Consider the following 12444-nt stretch of genomic DNA (forward strand, 5'->3'; position numbering starts at 1 on the left):
ACCTGGTTAAGCTCCTGGGAGAAATTTCCTTCCTGAAAAAGGGAGGCACATGAACCTGACTTGAATAAAGTTGTATGAGAATGTGATGTCTGGAGTTATGGCAGCAATATTATTACTACAAGGTAACATGCATGGCGACAAAAGTGCTGACATACTGAGGATAAGAAATAGACAGCTGGAAAGAGCCTTGGTTCTTGATGACATCCTTGAGCCACTGAGGTGACTTGGCATCCACCGTTCTTCACTCCTCCTGTTAAGTGTCTATATTTTCTAAGTCACTCTTAGTTAAATTGTTGCTTGCAGCTTGCAGCTAAGACAGAACACAGTCCCAGGCTGTCCACGGAGCTCTAAGCTGTCACTGCTTGTAGAAATCTGTACTCCAGCCAGCCATGTGCCCCCCACAGCCCACCAGCTAAGCTGGGCCTGCTGGGGCACCCACCCGCCCTCCATCCCCACACTACCCCACAGAAGAAGGGAAGCACACCGAGGTGCCCTAGGGGTACGGAATTGGAGTGGAGAATAAAGGAGGGGTAGCTAGAACATTCCACTGAAAGCGAGCAAGGAGTGGGGCATGACTGTCTTCAAAGACCTCCTGTGTCTGGTCCTGAGAGATGAAAATGATGGTCCTGAGAGAGAAAAGGGAGAGCAAGTTCATGCTGAGATCTGTGCCCTCCACACAGACTTACGGCTGAACCTGAGGGAAGCTTGTTCCATGATCAGTAATTTAACACATGACATCCTGGACTATGCCCCCAAATCCAGCTTTGTTTTATGTTCCCCTGTCAGGACGGTAGCGGGAAGCAGGGAGCCATTGAGTTTAGCAATGACAGGAATCCCAGCGTCTTGCAGGTAGACACTCAGTCTTTCCCCTCCCCCGCTTTCTTCCCAAGCAGCTTCTAGGAATAGGGGGAGATGACGTGTCCTCCCTTGGTGGAGGGAGGGGTCTCAGGAAAGTGAGAGAAGAGCCGTGGAGTTGTCCTCTGGACCCCTCGACATACAACCACAAGCTCACTCGTGCACAGAATGACCTTCCGGAAGCCACAGACAAAGGCTGAGCAAACCAAATACCCTAAACACATAGTGAAGAAACAGGTTTAACTTGCACTAGGGGATGAAGAGGCCAGTCTGCTCACANCACCATCACCGTCTCACCATCACCATCTCCACCATCACCATCTCCACCATCACCATCTCCACCATCACCATCTCCACCATCACCATCTCCACCATCACCACCTCACCATCACCATCTCCATCATCACCATCTCCACCATCACCATCTCCACCATCACCATCTCCACCATCACCATCTCCACCTTCACCATCTCACCATCACCGTCTCCACCATCACCACCTCACCATCACCATCTCCACCATCACCATTTCCACCATCACCATCTCCATCATCACCATCTCACCATTACCATCTCCACCACCACCATCACTGCCTCACCATCACCATCTCACCATCACCGTCTCCACCATCACCATCTCACCGTCTCCACCATCACCGTCTCCACCTTCACCATCTCACCATCACCGTCTCCACCTTCACCACCTCACCATCACCGTCTCCACCATCACTGCCTCACCATCACCATCTCCACCATCACTGCCTCACCATCACCATCTCCACCATCACTGTCTCCACCATCACCATCTCCACCGTCACCGTCTCCACGTCACCATCTCACCATCACCGTCTCCACCATCACCGTCTCCACCATCACCGTCTCCACCATCACCGTCTCCACCATCACTGTCTCCACCATCACCATCTCCACCGTCACCGTCTCCACGTCACCATCTCACCATCACCGTCTCCACCATCACCGTCTCCACCATCACCGTCTCCACCATCACCGTCTCCACCATCACTGTCTCCACCATCACCATCTCCACCGTCACCGTCTCCACGTCACCATCTCACCATCACCATCTCCACCATTACCATCTCCACCATCACCATCTCCACCATCACCATCTCACCATCACCATCTCCATCATCACCGTCTCACCATCACCGCCTCCGCCATCACTGTCTCCACCACTGCCATCATTGCCATCACTACCATCATCATCCTTATCTACATACAGCTCAGCAGTGACCCACTTTAATTGTCTCCTCTTAGCTCCTGTCACATGAGGCTTTCTGCCCTAGCTCCCTTTCCTTACCTTGTCTCACCTGAACCATTGGCAGACACTGTTGGTTTCTTGACCCAAAGTCATTCCAAACTTTCTCCCTGCTAATATAGCCCTGATTATATGATTATAGATGTCTTGCTTTTGAGAAAGGTAGGCTCAGAGATTGGTCTGGGAAGTTGGCACATGCACCTGGTTAAACTTCTGGGAGAAATTTCCCTCCCGAAAAAGGGAGGCACATGACCCCGACTTGAATACAGTTGCATGAGAATGTGATGTCTGGAGTTATGGCAGCAATATTATTACTACAAGGTAACATGCATGGGGACAAAAATGCTGACATACTGAGGATAAGAAATAGACAGCTGGAAAGAGCCTTGGTTCTTGATGACATCCTTGAGCCACTGAGGTAACTTGGGATCCACCATTCTTCACTCCTCCTGTTAAGTATCTATATTTTCTAAGTCACTCTTCGTTAAATTGTTGCTTGCAGCCAGCAGCTAAGACAGTAAACACAGTCTCAGGCTGTCTACGGAGCTCTAAGCTGGCACTGCTTGTAGAAATCTGCAATCCAGCCAGCCATGTAGCCCCCTACAGCACACCAGCTAAGCTGGGCCTGCTGGGGTACCCACCCGCCCTCCCTCCCCACGCTCCCCCATGGAAGAAGGGAAGCACACTGAGGTGCCCTAGAGGGTACAGAATTGGAATGGAGAGTAAAGGAGGGATAGCTAGAACATTCCACGTAAAGCGAGCAAGGAGTGGGGCATAACTATCTTCAAAAGCCTCCTGTTTCTTGGTCCTGAGAGATGAAAATGATGGTCCTGAGAGAGAGAAAAGGGAGAGCAACTTCACACTGAGATCTGTGCCCGCAGCACAGACTTACGGCTGAACCTGAGGGAAGCTTGTTTCATGGTCAATAATTTAACACATTACATACTGGACTATGCCCCCAAATCAAGCATTGTGTTATTTTCCCCTGTCAGGATGGTAGCAGGAAGCAGGAAGCCATGGAGTTTAGCAATGACAGGAATCTCAGTGTCTTGCAGGTAGACACTCAGTCTTTCCCCCTCCCCCACTTTTCTTCCCAAGCAGCTTCTAGGAATAGGGGGAAGATGACGTGTCTTCCCTTGGTGGAGAGAGGGGTCTCAGGAAAGTGAGAGAAGAGCCGTGGAGTTGTCCTCTTGACCCCTTGACATATAACCACAAGCTCACTCATGCACAGAATGACCTTCTGGAAACCACATACAAAGGTTTGAGCATACCAAAATATCTTAAACACATAGTGAAAAAATAGGTTTAAATTGCACTAGAGGATGAAGAGTCCAGTCTGCTCACACCTGGGAAGTCAGGGTTAACTAGATGGAGCAGAGACTGTCTCAAGACAAGAAAATGAGAAGATAGAAGAATGCAGTGACTGGGAGCATCGGCTCTCTGGTCTGACAGCTGAGGGGTGTGACTCATGGCTCTGCCACTTCCTAGCTGTGTGACCTCTGGCAAGTGACTTAACCTCCCTGAGTCTTCATTGTCTCATCTGAACAATGAAGACAATAGAACCCAGCTTTGAGCAGGGTTGTGAGAGACAATCCAGATCATGTGTATGAAATGCTGAGCATGAAGTGGGCACATGGCAAGCACTCAATAAGCTTTTATTATCACTGTGAGGCACTCAGAGACTGGAAGTAAGGATGGCCAGAAGAGCCGAGGAGAGCTGTGTGGAGGGGCTGGGCATTGAACCAGCTGTAGAGTGGTCAGGGAGATGGTGGGAAACAATGCAGGCATGCGCAGCAGAATTCATACGTGCATGGTCCCAGCTGGCAGTGGACTTACCCTACAGCTTGGAGAGCGCTCAGAGGAGATGCTAGCTAGGCTGGGGAAAATCCTATTAAAAATCTTCATACCCCAAACTCTTTTAAAACTAGTTGGAAGTCTTCAGTATCAGGGAGCACCCTTGGGTGTGTTACAGAAGCATCAATCTTCACGGTGAGGAAGCTCAGGCCCAGACCCCAGGTCAGAGCCCTATCGAAAGACCCATTGCTGCCCCAAATCACAGTGGAATCCAGAAGAACAGAAGCTTTGGAACCCACAAACCCAGCTTTGATCACTGCTCCCCACTTACTGGCCACATGACCTTAGACAAGGCAATTTGCCTCTCTGGGCCTCCTTCACGGGGTAGCCTAGCACAGTGTCTGGCAAACAGCAGGTGCTCAATGATGGTTGTCAGCAACCATAGCTCCTGTGCCAGCTGCCTCCCAGCCCTGTTTCCTGCCTAAGCTTTTAACTCCCTTTCCCAGGGTCCAGGCCCACATGGCCACTGTCCATGATGTTCCTCCCCTCCACGTGAACGTTAACGCTCCTCTTCTCTCCGGAAGAATCCAAAGGGCCCTGGAAACTTGTTTATTAGGAAAAGCTGTGGGAGTCTGCCCTGCTTGGTGGAGGTGCTGACCTCTCCCATCCTTGCCTGCATATTTCTCCCCAGTGACATCTTTTCATGATCCCTGGCTCACTTGGGTGAGTCACAGATCTGTAAATCCTGACCACAGAAAGCTTGGCAAAGGTTGTTAGGTGTTTATGGGAAGGCGAAGGAGGCAAATGATCAAAACATTGGCTGTGGCTCTAGTCTCTGAAACTTGCAAGAGCAAGTTTTTAAATGTTCAAAACATCTAAGCAGATTCAGGGAGCACTTATTTTTTTAAAACCATAATGAGACTAATATTGTATAATACTCCTCGGTTGGAGTCAGATCTTTGGGCTGCCTTTGTATGGTGCTAGAATATCTGAATGAGAGCTGAGAAACGTAATTCAGTTTTCAGTTTCCCTTTTGATACAGGACACCATTTAGACATGGCCCCACCGACAAAAACACAGGCTGCATTCTCTGCACAGCCCCAGGCTGACTCATGCCTTCTCCACGCCTTTGCACACGCTGTTCCCACTGCCTGCAACTCTGTTCCAGTCACTTCAGGAAACGTTTGTTGCTACTCCATGCCAGCCCCTGAGCTGGGCACTGGGAGCTGAGAGATGAATCAGACACCATTCCTGACCTCAAGAATTAGTGAAGATGGGAGGCTGACAGACAGGGGGATCCAAGTTGAGTCCTGACGGGTGGGTAGAAGTTCTCCGAAAGGACAAAGAAGGGAAGGCCTTTCCCACGCGAGCACATCTACTCATCCTTCAGGACGCAGCTTGTGTCTCCTCCCCTAGGAAGCGGTCCCTCTGGTTGAGCTGGTCACTCCCTCCATCCACACTGTACCTTGTACACACCCTCCCTTACCCCTCCCCCGACACTAAAACCCATGTCCTGGGTTATCTGCCTGGTGGTCTACCCTTTGGAGAGTTGACATCATTCCTTCTCTTCTGCATCTCTGGTGCCCAGTTCCCGACCTACTGCATGGCAGGTTCATTAGGTGTTTGGTGGCATTTTTAAGCTGAGCATCACTGTCATCGGCAGGCAAGAGCTGAAGCAGCCACGTGGCAGTGTGAGCATGTCAGGAGTGCCGCACCTGAGCCCCACCCGCTGAGCCCTGTTGCTTCGAGCATCTGAGCCCTGAAGGGGTCTGGGTGGGATTAACCCCTGGCTCCCAGCCTCATTCCAGCATCCGCAGTTTGGTGGTAGTAGTGGGGAGGGGGGCTGTTCAATCAGAGAAGAAATATGCTTTGAAATGAAAATGCTTCCCTTTCTGATCCGTCTGGCTCCTCCGTGCTCCCCGCCTTCTTAGTATGCATGGATTCAGCCCCCATTTCAAGACCTATCCACAGCATCCTCTCCACCCTGACAGCTGAGCTGGGCTCCCTCTCCACGCCCCTTCCAGTCTTCTCCAGAGACAAATTGCTTACATGTGTCAAGGCTTTTCTGATTAATAGAGGAATACGCCATGGGATGTCATCAGGGGTTCAGAGGCTTTTGATCAAAGGGGGAGGATCATGCTCGGGCCACACATCCCTGCTGGTTCATTTATCAGGTCGGTTCAGCACCTTTCCTCTCAAGTGCCCCTGACAAAGGCCTCCCCCCAGCCCACCATCAGCTCACACGCTCCCGAGAGAGGGGAGCAGAGAGGAGATGGTTCTCCAGGAAGGGGTCAGTGGGGAGCAAAGCACAAGGAGAGAGGAAGAGGAGCAAGTTGGGGGGCCACGGCCTAAGCATTGGTCCTTGAGGCAGCATACCCCAAGTTCTTTTTATTCTGAGAAGCCACTGTGATGAACATCTACCAGGCAATTCTCCAAAAGCATGGAATAAAAGGGAGGAAGAGAGGGAGGAAGAGAGAGTGTGAGGGAATTCAAAAGGAAGGGAAGGAAGGAAGGGGGTCAATGAATGAATGAATGAGTCAGAGAGAGAATAAGGGAGTGAGGGATCTAGGAAAAGAATGAATAAAGGAGGGGAGGAATGGTTGAATGAATGAGTCAGTAAACGTCCCAATAGGCTAATGAATCAATGATTCACACAGTCCTTACAAAAGCTGGACTCTGCAGCGCAGGCTCAGCTCTCATTCCTTCCTCCACTCGCCCACTGGTGGGTGTCAACAAGACTCAGCTTGGAGGTGCAGCACTGAGGCAACTTTGGAGGAGTTCAGGCCTCACCTCCACCCAGCTCCTCCCATCTTAGGGATGCTTTTCCTTTTCTCTCAGCCCACGGGGTGTTTGTAACAGCCCTGTGAGGTGGGCAAGAGCAGGTGAAGCCTGGAGTGATGACCTGGTGAGGTGGGGGCAGCTCAAGAACAGGGTCTCTCAGCTCAGGCTTCCTCCTGCTCAGCCAGGTCCCTAAGGAGTGGCTGGGGCCTGCCACAGGCTCTGCGTGTCCTCAGGCTGCAAGGCCACTGCCCACTGTGTCCCCTAAAGAGCCTCTCTGCTGGGGGCTTTGCACTGGGAACTCCAGAGAGCCATTTAGGATTTGCCAGGGAGGCTGATAAATTAGGCTCTGAGGATTTAGATTAGTCTAATTTAATGACACGGATGGCTGGCTGGATTGGAGTTCCTTGCTACAATTTTTTTCTTTTAACTCACTCAACAATTATTTCCCTCAAGTTGGTTGCAGATGCAGCCTGCCCAGGAATTATAATCCATTCCTTACTGAGCAGCAAGGAGTCCGGGGAGATGCTGACCAGATTCATATGCATGCCACCCAGGCAGGGGGCCAGAGGGCAGGCCATGACTTGGAACTTACAAGAAAGGCCACAGAGAGTCCTGCTGGGCTGGGCTGGCTGGCCAGGACCTGGCAGTGAGGGACTCCGTGGAGATGAAGCTGGCTGGCTCCTGAATGAGTGTGGCTGTCTCTACCCCCCGCTTCCAGCCTGGAGGGAGCATCCCCACACAGACACACAGCACACACAGCCACGTGCAGTCACAAAAGACACATGTGCATGCATCCTGGGTGAGACACACACAGACATTCAGTCACAGACACACACACACATACACACCTCAACACAGCCCACAGACCAAAAACACAGAGGTACTGAAAGACACACACATGCAGAGACACACCAAGCCCACCTACCCTAACATCCCACCGTCCTCAGTCTGCACTCTGATTCAACCCAATGCAATAACCACTTATGGAGTGCCATCTGAATGTGAGTACTTAAAGATCAGACACAGGAATGCCCATGGCCCTGCAAGGATCTCTGTGAGGACCCCAGAGGCACTCAGTTCATTCAGGCAGAGCTTAGTGAACACTCGGGTGGGGAAGGCCTGCAGTAGGCTTTGGAGGCCACAGTAGGCTTTGGAGGGTACGTGAGAATGCATCAGCCCCAGGACTGTCCTCACAGATCTGATGACAGAGATAAAGAAACACCCATCATGGTCATTTCACCCAGAAGCAAGGTTTTAAAGAAGGCCTGCTCTGGGCTGGGCCCTGGAAGACACAGCCTGTACCTTCTGGGACCCCCATGTAGTCAGAGAAGCACACGTGTGAACAGGCCATGGCACTGCCACATCCCAGGGCTGTGACGGAGGGGCTGTGCAGTCCTGAGGAGCCCGAGACTTCTCGGAAGGCTTCCTGGAGGAGGCTACAGATTAACTGAAAACAACAGGAAGGGCATTGTGGGCATGCGAGGGGCCCAAAGACCCAAGGACACAGGAAGAAGCGATGTTCAGAGGACGGCAGTTCACAAATGGGGGCCGGGCCACAGGGGAAGCACCGGAGGAGCAGCGTCAACCTGCAGGCCGTGCAGCAGCTGTGATTTCTGTTACAAACGCTTTGCCCTCTGAGTAGGCAGCTGTTTCGAGGTTTTGCAGAGCTGGCCGGCCACACAGGCCATGGCTGTCGACCTTCCCCAGCAGCGCGGGTTTCCAGTCTCTCAGAGAACTCCCCACTGCCATCTGCAGGCCAGCAGTGAGGCCCTGTGCCAGTCAGATCTTCCAGAGACCTGTCGCACACATGCCCAGAAAACCCAGATAAGTCCCTGCACAGCCATTTCCCTGGGACTTGGGCCCTGGTCTGGCTTCTCCCCCTGGAGCGCCCCTCCCCACACACCTCCCCATTTTCCATCCTTCCCTTCACCTGGCCAACTCTTCCTTCCCCTTCGAGACCAAGCTAAATTGACATCTCTTCCAAGAAGCCTTTCTGAACCCCTGTCCCCACTGCCCCAGAGGAGTTGGACACATTTCCTCAGAGCTTCCCTCTGTTGCTCCCTTATCAAACAACATAACCCTCATCTGTCTACTCAGAGATCTCCCCAGAGACCCTGACAACTTTTCCTCCCCATGGCCTATGTAGTAACTAGCTATTGCTGCATAACAAATTATCCCAAAACTTACTGACTCAAAACGATAACAGATTACCTCCACGGTTTTTGGAGGTCAGGCATTTAGCACAGCAGGAACATCTTGTCCAGTGTCCGGGCCTCAGCTAGGGTCTGGAACCAACAGTCATTCACAGTGTCTGGTGGTTGATGCTTGCATTGACTGAGGAAATAGCTGGATCTCTCCAAATGGCCTGTGCTTCCTCCTGACACAGAGACTGGGTTCCAAGGGCAAGCATCCCCAAAGAGAAAGAGACAGAAATCTGCATCTTTTTATGGAATGATAAATCAGAAGTCATTTAGCATGACTTTCACCATACTCTTTTGGTCAAAATAGTCACACCTTAAACCCATCCAGATTCAAGGGGAGTAAATGTAGGTTCCCACTTCTATGTAAAATGAGTGACAGTCACGCTGTAAGAAAAGCCTGTGGGGTGCGATAAACATAGAGGTGTGGCTATCTTTGGAAACCACAACCTGCCACAATCTGGACCTAGCAGAATGAATGAATGAATGAATGAATGAATGAATCTTGATCTTCTCTGTCCTCAGACAATTCTTCTCAGCTAAGTCTCCACCCAACTCCTACCAGCCCACGTGGCAAGTCTCAGCCCATCCTTCCATTTTGGAGGCCAAAGGGCCATGAAATCCCTCATAGCTTCAACATTGTCAGAACTGTCACCAGAGTGTCAGTTGTGCTCACTGGGGTTTCAGGGAACAGGAAAGTGGTGTCAGGAACCAGAGAGGCCACCAGAGCAGACTAGGGGAGGCACAGACACAGTTTGAGGAAGCAGATCTATGGAACTAAAACATTAGGGGAAAGTTTCTTTTTAAAGATTTTCAATATTTAAATAACTGTCTTCAGTTTAATATTTTTAGGAGAAAAAAGTGCTATGTGTACTAGTTAATGATATTTTTTGAGCTCCAATTCAATTGTTGAACAATTACTATGCGCTTTCACATTTTTTCTTGTCAATAACAGAATGCATTGGGATTTTGTGAAGGGCCAGGCTTTATGCTAAGTGCTTTAGAGGCACTATTTGGCTCAAAAATTACTAATATGTGAGCATTCAGAGGCTTCCTCCATTTGCCATATTATGATGCAGATTAGCTAATCAGTGGGCAGAGAACAGAAAGGCCTTTTGGTAAATGAGGATTTGGGAGCAGGTGCAGGATATGGGAGAAGTGAGGGGAAGAGGGGAGCAACTTCGAGAATAATTGTGGTGAGTTATGGAATGGATCTCCTGCACTGTTCTTCAAAAGGTATAATGAAGATCAAAATACTTTCTAAGTTACTTTGGGCTCTTGTACTGAGCTTTTTTCAATGTGACTCTGCACAGAGTCAGAGCCACTGGAACTTATAAGGGTTACATCTCACTTGATGCTCACAACAATGTGATGATATAGAAACCCTCATCACCTCCTTTAAACAACTAAGAAAAATAAGATTCAGAGAGTCTAAACAATATGTCTAAGGCCACCACACCAAAAGTGGCTGAGCCATGACTAGAAGGCAAATGTGTGTGACCTGGAGTCTGATCTTTTACCCCCTGTGTCATACCACCTCTTGTCTTAAACTCTGTAGATAATTGGAAGAGAAGGGCATAGGCACTTTACTAGAAAAGGATTTCAAGTATTATTACCCAGGTGGGAGTGGGGTGGGCAAGAAATCCAAGACAGGTAGTTTCCAGTCTCCGGATAGGGCTTGGGACTCTGGCTTCCTTCTCAGAACAACATCCTAGATGAGTTAAAGCTTTCAAGAACACATCCCCTCCCCCACTCCATTTGAGCCAGGCTCTGACCCCTAACAACCATGCTGGTTACTATCCCCCCCGTTAGCCATGCTGTGACTTCTTCCTGGGTTGTCCTTTCCTCCAGCTCACCACCAATCCAGCTCCTACCCTTCACTTAGGGCCTGGCTCAGATGCCACCTCCTCCAGCCACATGCACAGAAATGGGTTCATCACCACACCTGGGCTGTAACTCCATGTGCAGAGACCATAGCTGCTTCTCTCTCTCCCCCCCCCCATATATATGTGTGTGTATACACACACACACACACACTCACTCACACACACACACATCTCTCTCCCATCCCTGGAGCAGCTGTCCTAGGTCCATGAACAGGGTGAATGTCCAGTAAGAACACCATGAACTGAACTGGGGAGGGGTAATCTGAGTGTCATGGGTTGAATGCTTGCGTTATGCATTGGGATTAGATTTCAACATATGAATTTTGCTCTTATAAGAGAGACTCCCAGAGATCTCCCTTGCTCTTCCACTTGGTAAGGACACAGCGAAAAGTCAGCAGTCAGCAGAAAAGTCAGCAGTCAGCAAAGCAACTTGGAAGAGGGCTCTCTCAGAACCCAACCATGATGGCACCCTGATCTTGGACTTTCCAGTTTCCCAAACTGTGAGAAATAAATTTCTGCTGCTTCTAAGCCACTTGGTCTATGGTACTTTATTATAGCAGCTCTAACTGACTAAGACACTGAGTCTGACAGGAAGCTGTTTAGAAAGTCAAATCCTATCAAACAAATGTGATGATTCCAAATTAGGGGTCTCAGTTTCTCCTATGTCCTCGGCTCTTCCTTTTGTGTTTGTTCTATTGAATGAAAGTCTTGGGAACCTTAAAATGAACCAGGGTCATTCCCAGAAGGCCCTGACCTCATCAGTCAGTGCTCCTGCCCTCTTCCAGCCCCAGGTCCCTCTCAACAAATCATCACACGCACACGCACACACACACGCACACATACGCACACACACACATACACACACACACACAGACCCTGTTCTCATGTTCCTGAGGGTCCCATCTCAGTCACAACACCCAAACCCCTCGGCCTGATACACACAGACCCCGTCCCCAGGTCTGGGCCCCTCCACCAGCTCAGCCTCATCTCTCATCATTCCCTGCCTTGAATCCTTAGGCAAGTTGCTGAACGTCTCTGAGCCTCGGTCACGGCTACTTAGAACAAGAGTTATATAATGTGTGACATACAGTAACAAGTCACTGAAGCGTTGTGCAATGCCCAAATGATCGCGTAGGACCTACTGTACAGGGTTATTCTGAGGACTAGTGGAAACATGAAGAGAAAGGAGCAAACAGCCAGCTCTCAATAAACAGTAGCTCAGAGTAGGTGGACAGCCTGAGAGGCTGCACCGTGAGCCTTCTCGCCATTCACAGCCACAATGTCTCACTCTTCTGCATAACTGCATCTCTCTCTGATCTAAGCATTATTAAGAAACGGTAACAAACAAACAAAACCCAGAAGGAAGACACCAGCAACAAGTCGGCCGGGCACTGTTGCCTGTGACCACACACCGACGCCACGCGGAGCTTAGCTGAGTGGGTCCGGCCACCACAGAGTGCGAGGTGTCCTGAAGTCCTGGGCAAAGCGAGCCGGGCGGGCCCCCTGGGGACCAGGGCGGTGCGCGGTGCCGCGGGCTCAGTGCGGGGACCGCGTTGGCCGTGAGTCTGGTGGGCGGCGGTGGGGGGGGGGGGGAGGGCCGGGGGGGGCGGGGGCCCCCCGGGGGGGGGCCACTGCCGGCCCCCCCCCCAGGC

This window comes from Galeopterus variegatus, unplaced genomic scaffold, assembly GCF_000696425.1.
Source record: "Galeopterus variegatus unplaced genomic scaffold, G_variegatus-3.0.2 Scaffold500, whole genome shotgun sequence".
NCBI lineage: Eukaryota > Metazoa > Chordata > Mammalia > Dermoptera > Cynocephalidae > Galeopterus > Galeopterus variegatus.